This window comes from Balaenoptera musculus, chromosome 15 (genome assembly GCF_009873245.2).
Source record: "Balaenoptera musculus isolate JJ_BM4_2016_0621 chromosome 15, mBalMus1.pri.v3, whole genome shotgun sequence".
NCBI classification, from domain to species: Eukaryota; Metazoa; Chordata; class Mammalia; order Artiodactyla; family Balaenopteridae; genus Balaenoptera; species Balaenoptera musculus.
The window spans coordinates 16522545-16547268 of record NC_045799.1 but is presented as its reverse complement, the minus strand read 5'-3'; the positions used below and the strand labels follow the sequence as shown (position 1 = coordinate 16547268).

Below are 24724 nucleotides of genomic sequence, written 5' to 3'. Positions count from 1 at the left end.
CCAGCAGCCCTTGGAGTTTTGTGTCTTGCAGCTTCATCACTCCGATCTCTGCCCCTGCCATCACACAGCCTTCTTTTCTTGTGTGTGTCTCTGTGTTTCCTCTCCTTTCCTTATAAGGACACCAGTCATACTGGATTAAGAACCAGCCACCCTACTCCAGTATGCCCTCATCTTAACTAATCACATCCGCAATGACCGTATTTCCAAATGGGATCACGTTCTCAGTTACTGGGGCTAGAACTTCAAAAGATCTTTTTGTAGGGGCACAATTCAACCCATAACATACTCCTAATTTTTTTTTTCCCCTGAATTTGTGGAGAGTGAAGGTGGGAGGTGGGGAGTCTCCACAGAGGAGGGAGCTGGGGAATGTTAATTATATTTTTACTTGTGGTTAGAAAACCGTTTTCTGACTGCTAGAAATATACGTTCTCTCTGTTAATTACGATCTCCTCGTGGTAGGTAATCACTGCAGGCAAAAAAATCCTCTTACTGAGAGAACAAACAGAAAGGTAAGGGCTGGACCCAGCTACACCTGGGGAAAAGATGTTTGTGCTGAATTGGAAAATACACATCTCCCCCGCTCTGTCCTCCCTGGCACACTCTTTCCAGGGTGGAGGCAGGGCCAGATGGGGGGTGATTATCTCTGCTCCTGTCAAACTGGACCACGAGGCATTGTTTGCCTTGTCCTGGGATGGGCAGCAGTACACCTTTGCCGTCCTGCTCCAGGGATAAGCCAGCTCTCTGATTGCGAGAGTCTCTGATGGCTTCACTATCCTATAGAGTAGCCCACTGGCCCACTCCATGGAAGAAGTTGTCCTATCGACCCTGGAGAATAATAAGGGGCCCATGTCCTGGAGGTCTTGTTGGGCCTCAAAAATGCATGGGCCAATTGCAGTCCTTAATATTTACCCACATGAGTTGAAAACATCTCCACACAAAAATCTGCACACAAGTGTTTATAACAGCTTTATACACAATTGTCAAAACTTGGAAGCAACCAAGATGCCCTTCAGTATGTGAATGGATAAACAACTTGTGGTCCATCCACGCAATGGAACATGATTCAGCAATTTAAAAAAATGATTAAGCCACAAAAAGACATGGAGAAACCTTCCAGGCATATTGCTAAGTGAAAGAAGTCAGACTGTAAAGGCTATATATTCTGTGATTCAACTATATGATTTCTGGAAAAGGCCAAACTATGGAGACAGAAAAAGGATCAGTGGTTGCCGGGGGTTTGGGAGAAGTGGGGGTAGAGATGAATAGATGGAGCACAGGGCATTTTTAGGGCGATGAAACCATTTTGTATGATACTGTAATGGTGGATACATGACATCATGCATTTGTCAAAACCCATAGAATCTACAACACCAAGAATGAACCCTAATTAAACTATGGACTTTAGCTATTAATAATGTACCAATACTCATTCGTTAGCTGTAACAAATGTGCTACCCTAAGCAAAATGTTAATGATAGGAGAACTGTGTGGAGGAGTGAGGGAGTAGGAAACTATTTTCTGCCCAATTTTTCTGTACACTTGAAACTGCTCTAAAAAATCAAGTCTGTTAATTAACAAACAAAAAAACAACCCTCATGGCCAGTCACTTTAGGCTAAGGGTGTGGGGCCTGTTGGAATTTCCCTCGTGAAGCAGCAGGTACCTGATGCAGCTCTTCGCATCTGGGTGGCCAGGCGATGAAACGCCACCAGCTCTGAACGGCGCTCCAGGCAAGAGGAGCTTCCATAGCTGGTCCAGACAGCCGTGCAAGTGACTCTGCCTTTCGGTAGGTGTGGTGGCACGTCAGGATGCTGTTTGCAGCTGGTGGAAAATATTGAGGTTCCCAGCAGATCGTGCCAGGCTGGAGCAGGGCTAGGGTGAGGCAAGTAAGACCCTTGGGCGCAAAATGTAAAGAGATGCGAAAAAACCCTCCATAATCGAGATTGGTAATATTTTATCCTTTTTATTTTTTGGCCTTGCTGCATGGCTTGTGGGATCTTAGTTCCCCAACCAGGGATCAAACCTGAGCCCACTGCAGTGAAAGCGCTGAGTCTTAACCACTGGACGGACAGGGAACTCCCAAAATGGATAATATTTTAACTCAGTGTTTTTTAAAAAAATTAATACACAAAAAAATCCATCGTCAAAATATCAAAACTTTAAGTAAAGACAGGATCCGACCCTGTATTGGCATGACCTGGCTTCACTTGCCTCACCCTAATCTTGGCCATGTCAGATCCTGCCTTTATTTAATATTTTGATACTTTATTCATCATAGATTTTTTTGCATTAATTTTTATTTTAAAAAGCATCTCAACAAAATATTTTGTATCTTGATTACTGAGATTTGGAGCAACTCCCTTAAGTTTTGTGCCCAAGGCTAGTGCCTCACTTGCCTTACCTGAGTCTAGGCCCAGCCCCTATGTCTCTCAATGGTCAGGTTAAGATCTTCATTCTGTAAATGTTTATGAAGGATCTACTATATGTCCTTCACCAGTGGACAAGATAACTTCTCCCACGGGTGTTGATCTCCCTCCTTCCTGGGCCAGCACCATTGCTCCAAAGCTCATGGCCAAGTGGCCATGGCAGCATGCATGCGCCCAACACCCAGACTTTCTGGGCTGCCCTCCCTGCTCCGTGCCCAGTGTTCCAGCAGGGCTTGTTCTGCTCCAGGCCCTTAATGAGGTGCCATACCACACTGAGGGGACCTGGTGGTTGATTGGTTAACTGGCCCTCATTTGCTATGGAGGGGAAGGAATTTGTTCTTATCAGAGTAGACGCTGGATTTCCATTTCCTTCAGGTCCTGGCAGCATCACCATCAACAGACTTGTATGCTCTTGACTTCAAGTGCCCAGTGACCTCTCCAGATGGCCCTTCTTCACCGGGTTCTGCGCACTACCTACCTTCAGCTGGAATGCAGAAGTAGGATGGGGGGAAAGGAAACTCAAACGAAAGGAGTAGCTAATTATCACAGCAGCTGCAGCCTAGAGCCTCTGTGTGATTGGTCCACACTTTCTCCCAAAGGTGGTTTCTGTTATTCTTCATGATCCAGATAATCGGTAACACACTGGGTGCCAGAGAGGCCAAACCTGCCTCCTATTGAAACAAAAACTTGGACACAAGGCGAAGGCCCTTGAAGGCTGTTTTCTCCTTTGCTGTTGCCAAGGGCTCCTTTCTGAGTTCATCTTTATTTGGGGCCATTGAGAGGGAAGAATGAAGTTATAAAAAGACTTGCTTCCAAGGCATATCATTAAGGCACCTCTTTGTTCGCTGGCTCCTCCTGCTGGGTTTTTAATAGTGGCCTTTGCAGCATCTGGGGACTTGCACCCGAGCTCAGAGAGAGGCCCCAGGCGCTCTCATGGCCCCACAATGCTCTGGGAGACCCTGTCACACACCTTAACAGGTGGGCCAGCTGAGATCCAGAGATGTGTGACAAGATTGGATAAACAGGGGAGCAGACAGTTTGGCCACTTGGGGAGTGGGGACAGATGCATTGGACAGGGTTGTTGATCACACCCTGGGGGATTTCTCTGAGACTGGAAAGATGTTTGGATGGTGGGGAACCAAAAATCAACAAATAAATTTTGATTGCCCAGACAACAGAAATTTTTCATTTTGTCATATAAATGGATAACATTTATTCTGATCATTTATTCTAAATATGTGTTCTGATTGGCTAGTGCAGAGCTGTCAGGGGGAGATAACGTCTTATACCAGCTCACTAAGACTCTTAAGAGCCAGATGGGAGTGCAGGAAGGGCTGGATCAAGGGGACATCCTGAGAGAACTGTTGTTGAGCTGTGGTGTTGACTCTGCACATCTCCAGGAATTCACTTTCTAAGCCTCAGTTTGTTCTTTTGCAGAATAGAAGTGCTGGATTAGAATCTCAGTGGTTCCAAACTGTCAGAGGCATTTCTAGTGAAGCATTTTTCCATATATCAGCACAGACTTGCTGAAGTAGAATCTAATCCTTCTGGCACTGGCATTCTGCAATGCTGGGTTTTATGATTATGTATCTTCATTTAGGTTTAGGTGAGAAAAGTAGCCAGATTGTATACGAGCTTTCTTTGTGGTTCCTGGACCCAATTCCAACATGTGTGGGAGAGTTTCCCCTCACTTCCAACAAGCAATTCTTGGATACCAGCAGAGTGTCCAAGAATTCAACTCAGTCCTGACACTATCTACCCGGAGATAGCATCAGATTCCACAGCTTAAGGGTTCAGTCCTACAAGACTGCCCCTCCCATCTCCAACTTGCCAATTGCAAGCCCAGGTTGTTACCTGTGCTTCTGACTGACTGGATATAAATCAGAGGTTCCCATGACACTTGGGTGTGATTAATTTGCTAGTGCAGCTCACAGAACACAGAGAAAATATTTTACTTACTAGATTACTGGTTTATTATAAAAGGATATAATTTAGGAACAGCCAGATGGAAGAGATGCATAGGGCAAGGTATGGGGAAAGGGCGCAGAGCTTCCGTGCTCTCTCCAGATGCACCACTGTCCCCAAATCTCCGGGTGTTCACCAACCCCACAAGCTCTCTGAACCCTATCTTTTTGGGGTTTTATGGTGGCTTCATTACATAGGCATGATTGATTAAATTATTGGCCATTGGCTATTGGTCTGTATTTCCAGTCCCTCTCCCTTCCCTGGAGGTCATGTGATTGGCTCCATTGGCAAACAGCCCCCATTCTTAGGTGCTTTCCAAATGTCACCTCATCAACATAACAAAAGAGACACATTTATCACTCTCAACACTTAGGAAATTCCAAGAGTTTGGGGTGCTGTGAGTCAGGAACTGTGGACAAAGACCAAATATATATGAGAAATATATACTTGGTCATCTGAATGACCAAATATATACTTTTCTTATAAATCACAATATCGCAGTCTTATAAGCCTTTAACGGGCTTTGCTTTTCTCTGAGATGGGAGCCAATGGAGGGTTTTGAGCGAGGAGTGATGTGATTTGACTCAGGCTGCTACAGAAGTTTCCTTCTGGCTGCTATATTGAGGACAATATAGACGGCAATAAAGACGGCAAAGGTGGAGGCAGGGCAAGCCTCCGCCTTTGCTATGGAGGGGAAGGAATTTGTTCTTATCAGAGTAGACACTGGATTTCCATTTCCTTCAGGTCCTGGCAGCATCACCATCAACAGACTTGTATGCTCTTGACTTCAAGTGCCCAGTGACCTCTCCAGATGGTCCTTCTTCACCGGGCTCTGCACACTACCTACCTTCAGCTGGAATACAGAAGGGCAAGGTATGGGGAAAGGGCGCAGAGCTTCCCAAAGAGGCTATTACAATGGTCCCGGTAAGGAATGATGGTGGCTTGGACCAGGGTGTTGGTGCCGGAGGTGAAACGGCATGTAAAACACTGACCAGCTTAAACTGGTTTGGCCTCCTAAAAATAGGTTGTTGATTAATCAAACCCTGAGTTATTTTATAGAGACAGCACTGTGCATGTGCAAGATAGAAATCCATGTCTCCAGGATGACCTCGGAAAAGGAATCTTCAGTCTATGGAACTCAAAAAACAGAAATATTGCCACAGGACCCCTTAACAAAGTGAAAATCCTTCGATAAGGAAAGTCTGGTTTCCAGCAGCATGAGTAGCTTGTATGGACAAGTTTGAGACTAGCCAATCAGCTTCCAAGTTTGAAATTTCCCTAACACCCTAAATTTCGCCCCAACCCTGGATTGAGGAGACAGATTCGAGAGTCTTGCCTCCTGTCTCCTTGCTGGTCAACCTTGCAATAAAGCTCTTCCTTTTCTCAAAAGCCAGTGCCAAAGTACTGGCTTCTATGCGTGTCAGTCAGCGAGCCCTTGCTCAATAACAGAGGTGGTGATGAGGGGTTGGATTTTGAATCTGTTTTGAAGCTTAATGCTTAATGCCCCAGGATTTGATGTCAGTAAATGAAAGATGTCAGTAGGTCTTGGGTCTGAGCAACGGGAAAGGTAGGGTTATCTTTTCCCTAGATGAAGGAACAGCTTTGGGGCACAGAGGGGCAGTCGGAATTGGGACCTTAGTTTTGAATGTGGTGCATTTGAAACATTAGTTAGATACCCAAGTGGAGATGTTGGTGGCGGGGGTGAGGTTGGATATCCAGCTGTGGATATGAGGGTGAGTTCTAGGCTGGAGGTATAAGCGTGAAACTCTTAGGTGTACATGAACCTTTTTAAGGCTTTTGAAAATAATTGTCAATTTCCTTTCCAGAAAGTTTGAGAAATTAACACTCTCTCAAGGGGATATGGACATTCCCAAATGCTGGGTATTACCTTAAAAAAATCCATACCAATTTGATAAGTGAAAGATGGTGTCTCAATATTCTAATTTGCATAATGTGGATTTCCAGTGAGGTTAACTTCTTGACCTTTTTTGGCCATTTCTCTTTCATCTTCAGGACCATCTTGTATGGTCCTGTCCTTTTGTCCATTTAAAGAATGGGAAGGACATGTCCTTTTCATATTGATTTACAAGAAATCTTAGATATTATGTTCTCTGTTATGTGACAAATAGTTTTTCTGAATTTTAATTTTGTAGTGCTTCCAAATAGTTTTTTTGAATTTTAATTTTGTAGTGCTTCCTGATATATAGAAGATTGGCATTTTAATATAGTCAAGTGTATCAATCTTTTCCCTTTTGAGTCCTAACTTTTGCTTAGAAAGCCATTTGTCTCCTAATATAAAAAAATACTAATCTGTATTTTATCCTAGTTTTTTACAGTTTAATTAAAATAATAGCTCTCTGGTTCATGAAATTTATTTTGACATATGTTGTGAGGTCTTGAATTTTTTCCTGGCCCCAAACTGTTAATGAATTTTTCTTGCATCATTTATTGAGCATTCCACAATATTCCTCATTAATTTAAATGCCACCTTAATCGATACTAAATTCTTGCGTAGAGTAGGGCCTGTTTCCAGCTTTTAATTTTTTCATAGCTACGTCTATTCTTCTATACTGTTTTAATTATTATAATTTTATAACCTATTTAATATCTGGTAGGTAAAATCCATTATTTATTTATATTTTTGAAAATCGTCTTTATTATTCAACCTCTTATTTTTCTATTCAAACTTTAGACTAACTTTTATAAAAAAAGATTTATTTATTATTTATTTATTTTATTTATTTTTGGCTGCGTTGGTTCTTAGTTGCAGCGTGCAGGTTCTTCGTTGCGGCACGCGGGCTTCCTTCTAGTTGCGGCGTTTGGGTTTTCTTTTCTCTAGTTGTGGCGCGTGGGGCTCCAGGGTGCATGGGCTCTGTAGTTTGCGGCATGGGGCTCTAGTTGAGGCGCGCAAGCTCAGTAGCTGTGGCACACGGGCTCAGTTGCCCCGCAGCATGTGGGATCTTAGTTCCCTGACCAGGGATCGAACCAGCGTCCCCTGCACTGTAAGGCAGATTCTTTACCACTGGGCCACCAGGGAAGTCCCTAGACTAACATTTTTAAGTTCCAGAAAGTTTCTAGCCAAGTTTTAATTTCAATTCCATTAAGCTTACATATTACTTTGAGCAGAATCAATAGATTTGTATTATAATATTGTTTTCCCACCCTTGAATCTGGTGTGCTTCCTAATCATGCACAGGTCTTCTTTCATGTCCTTGATACAGTTTTGTTGCTCCTTTAAATACTAATGCATATATCTTTTTTTTTTTTACATCTTTATTGCAGTATAATTGCTTTACAATGGTGTGTTAGTTTCTGAAATGCATATATCTTAATGATTTTATTCCTAGATAAAAAAACTCAAAAGTCACTTCCCATCCCCTGCCCTCCCTGGCCCCTCCCCCCAATCTAATCTATCTTCTGTCACAGTGGTTCTCAACTAAAAGTGATTTTGTTCCCCAGAGGACATTTGGCAATGTCTGGAAATACTTTTAGTTGTCACAACAGGGGACCAACTTCTAGTTGGGAGAGGCCAGGGATGCTGCTAAACATCCTATAATGCCCAGGACAGTCCCCACAGCAAAGAATTATTTGGCCCCAAATGTCAGTAGTGCTGAGGTGGAGAAACCCTGTTCTATGTTGTGCATGGAGTCTTTTCCCCATGGAGTTGTCCTACTGGTGTAATGGTATTTTGATCGGTACCAGAGGCGAATCTATAAAGTGTCAGGAGGGGTACCCTGTCCTCTGGGTGTCTGCTCTGTTCCCTGAGATGAGCAGCCCCCCATGAGAGGCTGCCTCCCTGACCTGCAGGGCAGCCAAGGGTACTGAGGTGTGCTGTCCTCAATCGCGGCTCAGGTTGTCCTGGGTATGTTGAAGAGACTAGGTGTCCTAAAGGAGGCCAGTCTTTGGAGGGAGACCAAAGAAGACCTGAAAGGGAGCCCGTGATTCCTTTTTTTTTTTTCTGGCTGCACCATCGGGGCACTCGGGATCTTAATTCCCTGACCTGTGCCCCCTGCAGTGGACGTGTGGAGTCTTAACCACTGGATCGCCAGGGAAGTCCCCCGTGATTCCTTTTAAATAAACTTCAAGAACTAATAAAACTCACCTTTGGTAACAAATCAGAGAAGTGGTTGCTGGGGGTGCTAGGGCCACAAGGGAACTTTCAGGGGATTATTTCTGGCACCCTGGGTCTGGCTGTCAGATGAAGAGTGTTTCCCCCACTCTTTCCCTTTTTATTCCTTAAAAAATGTACAACCATAGCTGAAGCCCCCTGGTAATCCCTCCACCATCTCATTCCCTTTCCTGTCTCCCCAGAGGCAACCCAGCTTCCCGAAGCTGGGAAGTATCTTTCACATCCATATTTTTGTACTTTCTGAACAGCATAGTTTAGTATGTTTTTAAATGTTAAAGTACCACACCATGTATATCATCCTGCATTTTCTTTTTCACTTACTATTTTTATATCTACTTGATTCATTTTAAGTGCTACATAGTATTCTACTGTGTGCTACACTCCTATTTAACCAATCTCCTATTATTAGACATTTAGGTGCTTTCCAATTGTTCTTCATGACAATGCTTCAGTGAACATCCTTACTTGTGCCTGTATATTTATTTTGTTGTCAGTCTGAATGTTGTTTTTCAGTTGACCCTCTTGAGTTCTCTAGAAAGACAATATTATCATGGACTAAGAAATGATACTTGTCTTTCTCCCCTATAGTTATGATTCATATCTATTTCTGGTCCTTTTATAGTCTTAGAAATTTCAGAACAATAGTAAATAGCAGTGGTAACAGTAACCATCCTCGTTTTGTTCTTGGCATTAATGAGGTGGCCTCCTGAGTTTCACTGTTAAGGATGACTTGGCTTTCAGTTTGAGATAGATATTTTTTGTCATATTGAGGTATTATCTTTTTTTATCTGAGTTTATTAGGGATTAATATCATAAATAAATGAATTTTATAAACTAATTTCAATATTATTATGATTTGACTTTTTTGATTTGAATTATTGTAGTAATAGACTTCTAATATTGAAACAACCTTGCAATTTTTTGATGTATTATTCTTCTAATTTTTTGCAAGATTACCTATATTTTGTATAGTATTTTTGCATATACAACATATTAAGTGTGATTAACCTGCTATTTTCTTGGCTATCTTTTAAGTCATGGTTATAGGGTTTGTTTGCTTGTTTTTTTTCCATAAAAGTATATTATTGAGGTATAATTTACATACAGTAAAATGCATAAATCTGAAGTGTACAACTTGATGAATTTTGACAAATATACACACCCCAGTAGCCATCACCCAGATCAAGGTATGGAACATTCCCATAGCCTCAGAAAGTTCCCTTGTGTCTTCTTCTAGACAATCCTCCATCCGTACCCCCAGCAAACACTTCTCTAATTTTTATCACCAGACATTAGTTTTGTTCATCCTTGAACTTCATATAAATTGGATCATATAGTTTATACTCTGTATCTGGCTGCTTTCATTCAACATAATGTTTTTAAGATTCATCCAAAACATCATGTCAATGGTTTTGCTAGCTTGTAAAATTAACTAATAAGACTTTCATATTTTTTCATACCCCGAAGGGATTTATGTTACATGGAAATTATTTGTTCTGTGGAAGTTCAAAATAACGCACCCATGAAATCATCTGTGGTTGGAAGCCATTTTTGGAGGTAAAACTTTGACAACTTTATGTTTTTTCCTTTGTTATTGGTCTATTCAGATAGTCTAATTTTTCTGGAGGCAATTTTGGTATGTTATGTTTTCCCAGAAAATAATCCATTTCACTGAAGTTTTGAGAGTATTTAGCATATAATTTTGCTTAGAGTCCTCTTACAGTTTTAAAATAATTACTCTCCCTTTTTGCATTTATAACAGTTATTTTTACTCCCTCTTATGGTGGAAACAAGGCTATTTCATGAACCAACTCTAAAATTTATCTACTAATTCTACTACTTTTCTATTAAGTTTACTAATCAATAAGGTTTGCTTTAACTATATTTTCCAGATTTCTTCTCAGTTATTTTAATTTTCTATAAAAAAACAAATTACTTAAATGAATGTTCATTTTACCTACTTTCATGCTTTTCTGATTAACCATAAAGGCATTTAAGGTTATGAATTTGCCTATGAATCAGCTTTGCCTCATCCCGTAAGATTTTCTATGTGATTTTCTCTTTCTTTTTGTTTTTAAATAGTCTGTCTGCAGTTTTGATTTTTCCTCCTTAACTCACATGTTATTCAGGAATGCACTTAAAAATATCTAAGTGATTGGGTTTTTTGGTTTGTGTGCTAGGGAAGAAATATTTGTTATTTTGAATTCCTCACTGCCTTCTAGGGAGGAGGATGGTTTGGGTTTTTTGGTTTGTGTGCTAGGGAAGAAGTATTTATTATTTTGAATTCTTCACTGCCTTCTAGGGAGGAGGATGGTTCCTGTCTCTTCAGGGTTCTTTGCCTGATATAAAGATAAGAAAGACAAAAGATCTTATCAAAAGATAAGAAAATCAGAGAAACAGGCTAAGAGATCCAACAGCCAAATAATAGGAGTTCAAGAATGAGAAAATACAGAAAATGAAAGGGAAGGCATCATAAAAGAAATAATTCAAGAAAAATTGCTAGAATTGAAGGATGTGGAATTGTGGATTGATAGGATCCCTCAAATACTCAGTAAAATAGATCTACACCTTTGAAAAGATAACTTTTTTTAAGGATGGTGGAGCTGAAGTTTCTGGTTGATGCAGAAGATAATTGATTTCCTGTCAATGGTTTCATGTTGAGAAATAGATATTATGAAAGAATTTTGTTGACAAGAATGAGGCTCAGAGAGGTTAAATGAACTGTCCAAGTTCATAGAGTTTGCAGGTGGCAGAGCTGGGATTTATATAGAGGTTTCTGATTCTCTTGGCCTGTCCCTTGTGGTCACCTGAAGGTCACAAGACGGCTGTAGAAGGGGAAAGCATAAAAAAACAAAGGACCTGTGCTAGCTGAGTCTGCCCTGCCTTTAGTGACATTTCACTGAAGTCCAATCAGCTATTTCTTCTTACGTATCGTTTGCTATATGATGCTATGTGGCCATCCTTCTTGACAAAAGAAACTAGGAAAGGTAACATTTTGATTTGATACATTGCTCCTCTAAATGAAACCAAAGTTCTGGTAGGAAGAGAGAAGAAAATTTGAGTAGGCAACCAGGAGTCCCTGGAAGCCAGGAGCAAAAGCAGCCATGTGTCCTTTCCTTTGGGTACCTAGAAGTTCTTTACATGGATGAATGAGGTTTTTTTCCTTCTTGGCTTTGGATGATGTGAAGTATTTTCATGGATTGAAATCAAATTTTCAATATAGTTCATATATTTAATATTTAAATACCACAGGTTGGCTGGTTTTTCTGTCCGCATGACAAGATTATTACGATGGTCCCAAATCCTGTTAAGATTTAATCTGTTTTCTGCTAATAAAAACAAAGTGATAGCATTTAGTGTTTTAAATACCCTGAAAGTGGTTATTCGTAGTTTTCTAGCTTTTCTTTCTATGCTGTCTTCCCCAGGACTATTTCCTTTCTCCCCTTTCCCCTCTTCCCATTCTCCTCCTCCACCAATTCAACTTCTATCATCTCTTCCTGAAACTTCAGTTCATTGAATGCCAGAGAGAACCTCAGCTTCAACCAACTTATGTTGTAGATGGGGAAAATGAGGCCCAGGGAGTCAGGGAGACCTCTGACAAGGACTAAGGTCCCCTGGCTCTGCCCAACCAACCTTCTTAAAGGAAGATCAGTAATCCTTATTCAGGAGGCAATACAGAGTGAAGACTCTGAGGTGTGAAAGAGATAGGGGCATTTGAGAAACCACAAAGGAGGTTGGTGTGGCTTAAAGCACAGGGAGTGAGAAGGCAAGTGGCTAGAAGGGTCGGCAAGGACCATGGGAAGCCAAGCTATGTAGGGCATAGTAAGGATATGGGGTTTATAAGCTAGTTGAAACCCTATCAGCAGGGGATTTAGCTTAACATCTCAAAGGATCTTTTTGACAGCTTTGTGGAGACAGGTTGGAGAGAACAAGGAACTCACAAGAGCAGAACAGTGAGGAGCTAATACAGTTGTCCAGATGAGAGATGATGGAGAAGTTGGGTTGGAGGTAGAGGTTGTTGGTTTGGAGAGAGAAGCAGCTGGATATAGAAGATACTATCATCAGGGTTTGGTGACAGATTTATCTATCAGAATAGAAAGAGGGAGGAGGCAAAGATGAACCCTGTGGTTCTGCCTTGTGCAAATAGGTAAATGGAAGAGCCCCCACTGAGCTACGGAGCACTGGAGAAGGAGCAGATTTTAGTGGAAGATCCCAAAATCACTTTTGTACTGAGGTTTCCATGATATATTCTTATGGAGATGTCAGCAAGGTAGCTGGATATATATCATGACCATGTTTGTTTTCTGTTATTTGTCTCTAATTGGCTATTCTTAGTATATAGAAAAACTAATGTTTCATACAAATATGTTTTGCATTAGACCATTTTACTGACATTTTTTATTAGTTTGACCTCTTAGTTTACTGACCTCCCATTAGTTTGAATAGCTTTTCTGCTTTCTGATATATAATTATATTGTCTGAAAATAATGATAAATTGACTTCTTCCTGCCAACAGTCTTGCCTCTTTTTTTTCTTGTCCTATCACAGTGGCCATAGCAGAGATTCTTTTATAGTTACTTTTAATCGTCAGAATGATACTGATATTTGAGTAGCCAAGAGGAAGATGATTTTGAGACAAAGGAAGCTAGAGACAGAGTAGACAGCTAGTAGACAGCTATGGCAGTAGTTTAGATGTAAAGTGATAATGTCTTTGAATAGAGTGATACTTGAAGACATAGAAAGGGAATACCTAACCCTCTTTCCTCCTCACTCACAGACAAATAATTGTCTGGCCATAAAAAATGACCACAATGCTTCAAATCTAAAGCATGGTTGTTGCAGTGACAGGAAACTAAGAATATCTAAACAGTAAATGTTAAAGTTGGGTACAGTATGCTCATCTGAAAAAAAAGGACAACTATCAAAATTCTCAGTTTATAAACAGTTCTGAAACAGTTGGAGCAAAAGAAGTGAAAGATACATATTTTTCTGATCTATCTCCAAGGTTGAAGCTCAATCCATCTTCTTCCAAAATATCTTATAACAACTACAATTTATGTAATGCAGGCATGCATGTAACATATTATTTTGTTTCCCCAATACCTTTGTGATATGGGGAGTAATTCACATTTGTCCAGGACCTGACATTTTCTAACATGCTTAGATTATCTCATTCGATGCTTATATTCTTGGGGCTCACTCCCTTGCAATTCAAACTCCAATAAAAATCAAGCTACTTTCAGTTCTTTGAACACAATGTCCTGTGTTCCCTCTACTAAGCCTTGTGGTTCACCTTGTACATGCCTGTTTCTCCTTCAAAACCCAGTTCAGACCCAAGGAGAGGCCTTGGTTCCACTGCAGGAAGGAAGAGGTGAGTGTAGACACCAAGGTCCCTGAAAGGATCCCAGCCAAAGGACATAGCACAAACTCAAATATGTCACAGACACAGTATTACCTGCTGGCCTGGGCTTTACTGAGCTCCCCTTCTTCAGGGAAGAAAGAGAAAGTCCTCCTTTAGTCAAATACATTTCCTTTTCGCGCATTTTCAGGGCATACATGGGGGAGCATACCCATTAAATTGCTCATTGGCCTATCTTTACCAGCCACTCCTCCATTTGGGGCAGATGTCAAATCATTTATCTTGTGGTGCAAGAGATTCATGGGGGTGATGATGGTGGCTGGGTGCTGTCCCAATGGGGAATGCCCCAAAAGCTCCAGAGTCTGGACAGTCTGAGGTTCTCTTGCTGGACTAGGGTTTTGGGAAAGATGGAATGTGCTTGGCTGGATCTGAAACCTTCTGCAATTAAGTGTGGTTGAATGGGAGGGGACCTTGGGTGGCCTTCAAGCTTTGGAGACCCCAAACCCAAGATATGTTAATAGGACTGGTTCCTGGCACCTCTTCTACACGTGCCCTGAGTTGTCCCCTCTGTCAGGCCAGGAGATTGTTGGGATATGGACCAAGTGTACTCCCTCTTTCTCACCCACAGGGCCTAGTCTTGTACCTGGAACACAGGGGGTCATAACAGATGTGGGTGGAACGGAAACCACAGTCAGGCCCCCCTCTCTCTTCATTGCCTCCTGCCCCAGCTTCCAAGCCATTGCTCCATAGCCCGTCATGTGACCGCCGACAAAAGCAGATAAAGAATCCCAGGTGACTTTGTGGGTTGAAGAGGTTTCAAAGCTCTTGCTTTAGAAGCTCAAGCAAAACTTTTACCCTGTGTTGACGGGATAAAGCATTCAGTCAGCAAGCCTGGGCTTGCTTAGGACTGGGGGCAGGGGAGAAGGCAGGGCAATGTTGTCACTTTAATTGCATTGACATAAATATTTGATATTCAATAAATTAGATCTGGAGCAAGGAAAACATTCTTGCAAATGGATTTTTTACCTGGGGCCCAGCCCTATTAGCCGAGGAGTGGAGGGCAGCCTGCCCGAGGGCCTGTAATTAACTCAAGCGGAGCAGAACTAAGCATTTTTGACAGGCTTCCTGGTCTGGAATTAACTGTCATCTCAGAGGGAGAAAGAAACTGCACTGTCACATTATAGTTTACAAGAGGCTCCCAGTGCTGCCAGCCAACTGTTTGGTTATGCCTCTCCCTCGTGCCCTGAAATGCTTTTTCATCATTAAAGACAAGCTTAAAAGCAACTAATGATGTTTTTTATATCCATGTACCTGAATCACAGATTTCACCCAAAAAGAAAACATTAGTATGGTAATTCAATTTTTTTTTCCTTTTGGCAGTTGTAATGAAACAAGATACAGTAGATGCTGTTCTAAGTCAACACTGTGATATTTGAAGATAGTACAGACTGGGTTTTTTTTCTCCTCTCCCTATCAGGACTTGCCTATAACGAGCAATAGCTAAGCCACTGTCTCTCTGCGCTTTCTCCCCTGGCCCCCACCCAGTGTTGATGAAAATAGCAATTGCTTCTCAGAAAAGGCAAAATCGTTGGAGCCTGAAGCTCCTTCTAGAAGGCACTGCTTGTCTTCTTGGAAACTTCTGTGGAAACTGATACAGTGGAAATTGGCGTGCCGGGCCTCACCTTGCCAGTATTGTGTTCAAGCACTTTTTTTATAAGGTTGAGGAATCTCTTAGCCAGACTTAGTGTGCGTGTGTGTGTTTGCAGTGCACTGTGATGGGCAGCTGGCTTCAGAGAGGAGAGGCTGAGAGAGTGTGTATGTGTGTGTGTGTGTGTGTACATTTGTGTATGTTGGAAGGAGTGAGTTATGTGGCGAGTATGCACAGTATGCGAGTATGCACAGTTATTTATGCTGTAACCACAAGTCACCTTCCTCATCACTGAACCCCAACACAGTTTCCCTCCTGTCCTGCATTCAGTGGGAGCCTGGATCTCTTGATTTGCCCCCTTTCTGCCATCCCATTCACTCCTTGCTTCCATCTGGCCTCATTCCCTGCATAGAGTTAGATTTGAAGATGGGATCATGGGCACTTCCCTGGTGGTCCAGTGGTTGAGAATCCGCCTTCCAATGCAGTGGATGCGGGTTGGATCCCTGGTCGGGGAACTAAGATCCCACATGCCACGGGGCAACTAAGCCTGCGCTCTAGTGCCTGCGCGCCTAAACTAGTGAGCCCAAGCGCTCTGGAGCCTGCACACCACAACTAGAGAGAAGCCCGTGCGCGACAACGAAGAGCCCTTGAGTGCCGCAGCAAAAGATCCCGCATGCTGCACTGAAGATTCCGTGTGCCGCAACTAAGACCCGATGCAGCCAAATAAATAAATAAATAGTAAAAAACCAAAAGAAGATGGGATCATGTCCCTCCCCTGCTTGAAAATCTTTCTGACTTTCTTCTCGTTGCCCCAGCCCAGGTCCTTAACCTTGGCTTCTCATTAGAAGCTGAGGGACCCAGACCGGTTGGACCAGAGTCCACAAAGTTGGAGCCCAGGCAATTTGGATGCTCTGTTGGGTTGGCAGTCCCTGGCTTACAGGATCAAGCTCTACAATCTTAACCTAATATCTTAGCCTTGTTTATTAGTTTCTAACAGGTTTTTTGGTTGTTGTGTTTTTAGCGTGTTCTACATATACGATTATGCCATCTGCAAACAGATTCAATTTTACATCTTCCTTTCCAATTGGGATACTTTTTATTTATTTATTTTTCTTGCCTAATTGCTCTGGCTAGGACTTCCAGTACAAGCATAACTCGGAGATATTTTAGGTTCGGTTCCAGACCACCACAATAAAGTGAATATTGCAATAAAAGTCACCGCAATAAAGTGAATATTACAATAAAAGTCACAAAAAATTTTTGGTTCCCAGTGCATATAAAAGTTATATTTATGCTATACTGTAATCTGTTAAGTGTGCATTATGTTTAAAAAGACAATGTACATTCCTTAGTTAAAAAATACTTTATTGCTAAAAAATGCTAACCATCATCCAAGTCTTCAGCAAGTTGTAATCTTTTTGCAATAGTAACAACAAAGATCACTGATCACAGATCACCATAACAAATATAATAATAATGAAAAAGTTTAAAATATTGTGAGAATTGCCAAAATGTGACACAGAGACATGAAGTGAGCAAATGCTGTTGGAAAAATGGTGCTCATAAACTTGCTTGATGCAGAGTTACCACAAAGCTTAAATTTGTAAAATATGTAATATATGCAAAGCACAATAAAGTGAAGCACAAAAAAACAAGTTATGCTTGTATTATGTTAAATAGAAGTGGTGACAGTGGGCATCCTTTTCTTTTTTCTGATCTTAAGAGGAAAATCTTTCAGCTTTTCATCATTGACTGATTTTAGCTGTGGGCTTGTCATATATGGCCTTTATTATGTTAAGGTACATTTTTTCTATACCTAATTTGTTTAGAGCTTTTATCATGAAAGGATGTTGAATTTTGTGAGATGGTTTTTCCTGCATCTATTGGGATGGTCATAAGACTTTTATCCTACATTCTGTTGATGTGGCGAATCACATTGATTGATTCATATATATTAAACTATCCTTGCATCCCATTGATAAATCCCACTTGAACATGGTGTATGATCTTTTATTTATTTATTTTTAATAAATTTCTTTATTTCTTTCTTTATTTTTGGCTGCGTTGGGTCTTTGTTGATGTGCACAGGATTTCTTTTAGTTGCGGCGAGTGGGGGCTACTCTTCATTGCGGTGCGCGGGCTTCTCATTGCGGTGGCTTCTCTTGTTGTGGAACACGGGCTCTAGGCACACGGGCTTCAGTAGTTGTGGTGCATGGACTCAGTAGTTGTGGCTCATGGGCTCTAGAACACAGGCTCAGTTGTTGTGGTGCACGGGCTTAGTTACTCCGCGACATGTGGAATCTTCCCGGACCAGGGCTCGAACCCATGTCCCTTGTATTGGCAGGCGGATTCTTAACCACTGTGCCACCAGGGAAGCCCCTGATCTTTTAAATAATCTGTTGAATTCAATTTGTTAGTACTTTGTTGAGAACTTTTGCATTTATGTTCATCAGGAATATGACAGTGTATTTTAAACTGATACCAACTTAATTTTGATCATATACAAAAATTTTACACCTTTACTCTCCCCCCATTTTATGTTACTGATGTCATTATTTACATCTTTTTATAATATGTACTCATTAACAAATTATTGTAGCTATGGTTATTCAAATACTTTAGTCTTTTAACTTTTATGCTAGCATTAAAAATGATTTATGCACCACCATTACAGTATTAGAGTATTCTGAATTTTACTATATACTTACCTTTACCAGTAAGTTTTATGCTTTCCTATGTTTTCATGTTGCTACTTAGCATCCTTCATTTCAACTTGGAGAATTCCCTTTAGCATTTCTTGTAAGGCAGATCTAGTTGTGATGAACTCCTTCAGCTTTTATTTGTTTAGGAAAGTCTTTTTCTCTCATTCACTTCTGAAGGACAGCTTTGTTGCGTAGAGTATTCTTTGTTGACAGGTTTTTTTTTTTCCTTTCAGCACTTTGAATATATCATCCCACTATCTTTCGGCCTTCATGGTTTTGTTAAGAAATCCTCTTGGTCTACGGCCATACCACCCTGAACATGCCTGATCTCGTCTGATCTCGGAAGCTAAGCAGGGTCGGGCCTGGTTAGTACTTGGATGGGAGACCGCCTGGGAATACTGGGTGCTGTAGTCTTAAAAAAAAAAAAAAATCCTCTTATAATCTTATGGGGGTTCCACTGTATGTGATGAGTGGCTTTTCTCTTGCTGCTTTAAAAAATTCCCTCTATCTTTGACTTCGGACAATTTGATTATAATCTGTCACATTGAAGATCACTTCATATTCAGCCTATTTTGGATTCTTTGGGTTTTATGGATATGGATGTTCATTTGCCTCCAAAGATTTGGGAAGTTTTCTGTCATTATTTCTTCAGATAATCTTTCTGCCCCTTTCTCTTTCTCTGCACCTTCTGGGATTCACATAATGCACATATTTTTTTTTCTTGTTGCTGTCTTATAGTTCACGCAGGTGTTCTTCACTCTTTCGCATTCTTTTTTCCTTTTGTTTCACTGATTGGCTAGTTTCAGATGATGCGTCTTTGAGTTCACTGATTCTTTCTTCTGCTTGGCTGAGTCTGCTGTTGAAGCTTTCGATCAAATTCCCTGGTTCAGTTTCTTTGTTGAACGTCTCATTTTGTTCATGTATTGTTTCCCTGATTTTGTTTAGTTGTGTATCTGTGGTCTCTCGTAGCTCACTGAACTTCTTTAAGATGATAACTTAAACTTCTTTGTAAGGAAATTCATAGATCTCTACTTTTTAGGGTCAGTCACTGGAGCTTTATGTTGTTCCTTTGGTGATGCTTTGTTTCCTTGATTCTTCATGTGTCTTGTACAGCTGTCTTCACATTTGAAGAAGCAGTCCTTTCCTCCAGTCTTTACTGACTATTTTAGGAGAGAAAGACCTTCACCAGTCAGTCCAGCTAGAGATTTTTGGGGTCTCTTAAGCTTTTTCTATGGATGCATCTGCCCTACACCTTTTGTTCTCTCTCTTTTAAAAAAAAAAATTATATATTTATTTATTTTTGGCTGCGTTGGGTCTTTGTTGCTGTGTGCAGGCTTTTCTCTAGTTGCAGTGAGCAGGGGCTACTCTTTGTTGTGGTGCGTGGGCTTCTCTTATTGCAGAGCACTGGCTCTAGGCATGTGGGCTTCAGTAGTTGTGGCATGGGGGCTTCAGTAGTTGTGGCTTGTGGGCTCTAGAGCGCAGGCTCAGTAGTTGTGGCGCATGGGCTTAGTTGCTCTGCGGAATGAGGAATCTTCCTGGACCAGGGCTTGAACCCGTGTCCCCTGCATTGGCAGGCGGATTCTCAACCACTGTGCCACCAGGGAAGTCCCTTTTGTTCTCTTTTTAAGGCAGAAGTCTTAAGATTTTTTTTTTTTGCCTTCTCTCAATCCTGCAAAGTCAGGATGGGTGCTAAGAGCTTCCCACTTATTTTCCCCAGGGCAGTGCCCTGAAGTGTTCAAGGTTATATTCTTCCTCTCAGTCCTGCAGAGTTGAGCTGGCAGCCAATATCTGTGTGCTGTCCATGGGGATTTGTGTGTGCCATCTGGGGGAGTGTGTGTACATTGTCTGTGGAAGCTTGTGTGTCTTGTTGCAGGGACATGTTGGAATGCTGCAGGTGTGCATTGGCCAACTGGGGGTGGCTGCAGGTGAGGCATCACTTGGGGTTCATGGGTAGGCCTCTTAGTATAGTAGCATCTGTTGATGGTTTTTGAGATCCGTGCAGTGGTTGATTTCAGCCCCTGCCCATTTGCTGGGCTCCTAGCTCCCTCCAGACTATTCAGCCATGCTGATCCTCTCAGTAATCTGGGTGGGGTGAAGCAAAAGTGGGCAACATCCTGTGAGGCTGAGAAGCTGTACACTCACTCTGCTCTTACTTTTCCCCATGGGAGAAATTGTTGGCTTGGGGGGGGGTCTTTGTTTTTTTTTTTTTTTAATCATTTTAGTTGTATTTATTTATTTATTATTATTTTTGGCTGCATTGGGTCTTTGTTGCTGCACACTTGCTTTCTCTAGTTGCGGGGAGTGGGGGCTACTCTTCGTCACAACAAAGTGCACAGGCTCCTCATCGCGGTGGCTTCTCTTGTTGCAGAGCATGGGCTCTAGGTGCACAGGCTTCAGTAGGTGTGGCATGTGGGCTCAGTAGTTGTGGCTCACGGGCTCTAGAGTGCAGGCTCAGTAGTTGTTGCGCACGGGATTAGTTGCTCTGTGACATGTGGGATCTTCCCGGACCAGGGCTCGAACCCGTGTCCCCTGCATTGGCAGGCGGATTCTTAACCACTGTGCCACCAGGGAAGTCCCAGGGGTGTCTTTCTTGGCACTGAGCTATGCCACTTTGGGAGAGGGGTGACATGGGTAAAGCGAAACTGTACTTCTTACCCTTTTCAAGGCATCTTTTCTTGGATTTGTTTTGTTTTGTTTTTTTTGAACATGGTGCTAGAATCTCCACTGGACTCCCAGGTTCCCACAGAGGTACTTACATCTGTGTATAGTTGTCAAAATCAATGTTTCTGTGGGAGTTTGAGGGCTGGAACCTCCTATTTCACCATCTTGCTGACACCACCTCAGGCTTCTCCTCCTTTAATTCTTAAATGTGGTTTCCTTTGGTTCTCTGTATATATTTAAAAGGGTTGATATAAAGGCTTTGTCTAGTAAGTTCAACAGCTGTGTTTTCTCAGGGATACTTTCTATTGACTCTTTTCTTTTCCTGTGTATTGGCCATACTTTCTTGTTTCTGTGTATATCTTATAATCTTTTTGTTGGAAATTGGGCATTCTAAATGACAAAATGTAACAACTCTGGACTCTCTTCTTCCTAGGGTTTGTTGTTTTTGCTGTTTCTTATTATTGTTGTGATTATTTGTTTAGTGACCTTCCTGGCCTAATTATATAAAGTCTGATGATGTTTGTGGCCACTGACATCTCTTCTCAGCTTAGTGGTCAGTACTGATTGGACAGAGATTTCCTTAAACACCTAGAACCACTGTCTCCCAGTCTTTGCCATGGGGCTTGGTATGTATGTTGGTGTGTGCTTCCAATACTCAGCCTAGCCGTCTGCAACTCTGGCTTAGCCTTCACTTCCTGGACCCTCAAAGTTAGCCAGAGGTATAGCTTAGGGCCTTCTCATGTCTTTCCTGATCATGCACACAGCTCTATGTTTGTGTATGGCCTTCTTTTCAAAACTCTCTATGGAATCTCATTTCTCAGCTTAACTTGTTTGCCCAAACTTCTCTCTCCCTCAGGCAGCTACAGTGTTAAATAATTGCTGCTTATTGTTTTTGACAAAAGCCGCCTGGGGGGAAAAAGACTTCACACTGGGTGAGCTCTGAGCCAGGTCAAATAAAGAGGAGCTTTACAAGTGGGGTGGGGTTTTCCAGGGAACTGCTAGCCAGATCAAATAAGGACGATTTTCTGAGAATGGAGCTTTCAAAAGCTCCAACCCTGTTCTGACTACTTCAGTGCCTGCGGGGCTGCTAGTTTTCCCTATGATTATGGGCTGTTACTTTTCAAGGCTCCTGTGAGCTGGAGAGCAGGGAATGGGACTGGCGCAAGTTAAAATGCCACAAAGCTCACTGTTCTTCTCAAGATTCATTGTTTTTCTTGGGAAAAAAAATGCTCCCCCGCCCCCCAGGTTGAGGCAAGCTTTCAGTTAATTTCTAGAATTCTGAAGTAGTTGATTCTGACCATTCTTGCCAGTGTTCTCATTGCTTTTATGGAGGAGAGGGTTTTTAGAGATTCTTCCTGTGCCATTTTTTTGATGATGTCACACCTGTGTAGATAAACTTAGCATTTTCTTCTTTGTGATATCTCTTATATTTCTATGCTACTGTTAATATTCTTCTGCTAAACACCACTATGGATAGGCCTGTAGTTGAATAAAGTTGAGTTTATTGACTTATTGCAACAAGAGAGGCCATACATCCTGGGAGGTGGTGAGGCACCTCCTCAGAGTCACAAAGGACTTATAGAATTTGGGGTTGTATCAAGTGATTTTGAAAAGATTTCAAGGAAACAAGGCTTTTCTCCAAATTGGATGCTTACTGGAAATGGAGGTACTTCTACGACTGGATGTTTTAATAAATACTATTTAGAAAGTGGGAGGGACAAAGGGAGATTAAAGCTGTCATTGGTAAGGAAGGAGCAGTCACCCTCGTTAGCTACGATGGGGTGTGTAGTAGGCTGACTAATGGCTGCCAAAGATATCAGATCCTAAGCCCTGGAGTCTGGAATTCCTTATGTGGAAAAATTCCTTATAGGAAGAAACTGTCTTTGCAGATGTGCTTAAGGATCTTGAGATGGGCCCTAAATACAATCACACGTGTCTGTATAAGAGAGAGGCAAAGGTTCACACACACCATCTGTCTGTCTGTCTCTCTGTATCTGTCCCCACCCTGACCCCCCATGAGAAGGTAATGTGAAGATAGAGCTGAGGGAGATTTGAAGATGCTGGCATTGACGACTGAAGTGATGTGGCCGCAAGCCAAGGAAGGCTGGCAGTCCCCAGAAGCTGGAATGGGCAAGGAGTGGAGACTCTCCTAGAGCCTCTGGAGGGAGCACAGCACTGCCTGTGCCTTGATTTTGGCCCAGTGAGACTCCCGGCCTCCAGAACTGTGAGAGTATAAATTTCTGTTGTTTTAAAAGCCATCCAGCTTGTGGTAATTTACTATAGCAGCCCTAGGAAATGAACACAGAGGATGTTTGGTCATTTTTGTGTTTTGGACAATGTCCTTATTTTTGCCTAAGTTCATGAGTTGCAAGGTGAATTGTGTCCCCTCACCCACAGATTCATATGCTGAAGTCCTAACCCCCAGTATCTCAGAATATAACCTTATTTAGAAATGGCATGATTGCAGATGTAATTAGTTAAGATGGGGCCAGTAGAGTGGGCCCCTAATCTAATGTGACTGGTGTCCTCCTAAAAAGGGAAAATTTGGACAGAGAGATACACATACAGGGAGAACACCTTGTGAAGACTGGAGTTATGCTGCCACAAGCCGAGGAACTACCAGGAACTAGGAGACAGGCCTGCAACAGATTCTTCCCTTGCACCTTCAGAGGCAGCAGGGCCCTGCAGATACCCTGATCACAGGCTTCTAGCCGCCAGAGCTGTGAGACAGTAACTTTCTGTTATTTAATCCACCCAGTTTGCGGTACTTGTTACGACATCCCCAGGAAATGAATGCAGTAGAGTGGTCTTGCTTTCATCTTGCCCGATCTTAGTCACTGAGTGGCCTTGTCTGATGTAGGTGTTTTGTGAAATTGTTTATTTATGTTCAACAGGAAAAGACCAGGGCTAGCTGTGAGTGCCAGGCCAGCTCTCCCAGATGGCTTTGTTTCTCTTTTGTTTAACCATAAAGTCTTATCTGATAAATGTTCACTTTATGTTGTCTTTAAGGGTTTTAACTAATTCTTTTTTAAAAGCATTTAAATCTTCAATGAAGTTGGCATTTATTTTGGAGTGGAGGATGGGGCCAGAGGCGTGTGGCCTCAAGTAGAGGCCATGAGGGTAGAAGTAATTTGAGACGTAGTTTCAAGGCTGAACTTGCTGGGGTCTGTATAGACCTGAGTCGTCCACAAGGCTGGCTTCCACCAATCTCCTCAAGCTGGTCTGTATATAGAAATAACCTCAAAGCAATCCTTCAGAGCCTTTAGGGGGTCGTTTCTTTCTCCTCTTCCTTGTTACTCTTGATCGAAGGAAAGGTTAGAACATGTCTTAAATTCAAGCATGAGCACCTTCTCAAGACAGTCATTAATTCGGAGGGTAAGCTCATCAGCAGAGAACCCTCCCAGAGCCTCACATGCCCCGGGCGTCTTCTCCATCTATTTGGATAAGTGCAGCTCAGGATCAATTATGGATGAGGCTCTATGGGAAATGAGTAAGTGGGCTGTTGTCTACTCTGAAAAATTAATGGGAGCTGATGAATACAAGAGCACACTCCCTCTCCCCCAACTTAGGGAGGCGCAGCTCTCTGCCAAAGCTCCGGGTGGGGACAGCAGCCCCCATGCCTGTGTGGGGTCACATTTGATTCATAGAATTGTGCTTTGGAATTATCTACCCCCTTGACAGACGAGGCTACTGAGGTCCATCAAAGTTAAGCAGTTTGCCCAAATAGCAAAGAAGGAAAGACAATAGTCTATTCTTTTAAAAATAAGATTTTTTTTTTTTGGCTGTGCCGTGCGGCTTGCGGGAATCTCAGTTCCCTGACCCGGGATCGAACTTGG

General features: G+C 42.0%; 1 non-coding gene across 1 annotated transcript; it reads left to right on the top strand.

Annotated features, from left to right (window-relative positions):
* The first annotated feature begins 18522 nt into the window (after positions 1-18522).
* LOC118882108 lies at positions 18523-18641 on the top strand. The gene has a single exon (XR_005016663.1). It is a non-coding gene; the product is annotated as a 5S ribosomal RNA (ribosomal RNA).
* The last annotated feature ends 6083 nt before the right edge of the window (positions 18642-24724 follow it).